Here is a 1,556-nt window from a genome sequence, read left to right on the forward strand (position 1 = left end):
TTGGGTTACCTCACTAAGGATGATATCCTCCAGATACATCCATTTGCCTAAGAATTTCATAAATTCATTGTTTTTAATAGCTGAGTAGTACTCCATTCTGTAAATGTACCACATTTTCTGGATCCATTCCTCTATTGAGGGACATCCGGGTTCTTTCCAGCTTCTGGCTATTATAAATAAGTCTGCTATGAACATAGTGGAGCATGTGTCCTTATTACCAGTTGGAACATCTTCTAGATATATGTCCAGGAGAGGTATTGCTGGATGTGCCAGGAGTACTATGTCCAATTTTCTGAGGAACCGCCAGACTGATTTCCAAAGTGGTTGTACAAGCTTGCAATCCCACCAGCAATGGAGGAGTGTTCCTCTTTTTGCACATCCTCACCAGCATTTGCTGTCACCGGAATTTTTGATCTTAGCCATCTGACTGCTGTGAGATGGAATCTCAAGTTTGTTTTGATTTGCATTTCCCTGATGATTAAGGATGTTGAACAGTTTTTCAGGTGTTTCTCAGCCATTTGGTATTCCTCAGTTGAGAATTCTTTGTTTAGCTCTGTACCCCATTTTTAAATGGGAAGACCTTAATACTTAACAGTTCTCTCTAACTGCCAGCCTGTGGACAACCACTTTGAACATTTACCATTTTTTTTCTCATTTTCATTCTTTTCATCCTCACTAGAATGCTAGAATGCTAGGACTTAATAACTATATTATTGTAGTCTTCAATTAAGTTAAACTGAGGCTTAACTATACTAAATAAATAATGCCTTTGGTGTTTCAGTTGAAAAACAATTTTATTCAGCTTAATTCCAATATCCCTCCAAATATTAAAAAAAATTGGTTTAGTAGACAATGCTGTCTGTGGTCCTAAAAAAAGTCTATGATAATGTTCCATGATAATCATTGCAATAGAAGAAACGCACAGAAATTCTTAGCACAATTCCAGGATGGACAGTATACTTGGAGTCTAGCAACCATGTTACAACATGATAGAGAGGATAAAAATAAAGTACCAAGTCGGGTGGGTAGAAAGGTGGGAGCGTCTTGGAGGATGTTACAGAAGCAAAATAATGTGATCAAAATATACTGGATGAGATCGTCAAAAATTTAAAATAAAAGAGCTTGAGATAAAAAATGAAATTAAAAAGAATCTTCAAATTTGTATATTTTCTTCATCCAGAAAGGGATAAAAATAAAGTATTTCTATTATTGTTATCTTAAAAATGTTTAAATGTCATTTTTATTTCCTCAGATGATGGATGAGATGAGAACCATACACAAGCTGTTCGAATCCAGGACTTGGAATGAGACAAGTCCATTGTTTCTCTGTTGTAATTATCCCTAGTCCTAGGCCTGGAAACTTCTAACCTCTGTACAATGAATCTTCAAAGCTGGTGGATACAATCTGACTTCTCTTGGCTTCTCTCTAATTTATTCAGTCCTTACCTGTGTCCAGTTTCTTCTCTCTGCAACCTTTCTCTGTAAAAATGATCCATTAAAACTGCCATTCACACACACACACACACACACACACACACACACACACACACACACAC

Source organism: Mus pahari, chromosome 4 (assembly GCF_900095145.1).
Source record: "Mus pahari chromosome 4, PAHARI_EIJ_v1.1, whole genome shotgun sequence".
In the NCBI taxonomy this organism is placed as follows: Eukaryota; Metazoa; Chordata; class Mammalia; order Rodentia; family Muridae; genus Mus; species Mus pahari.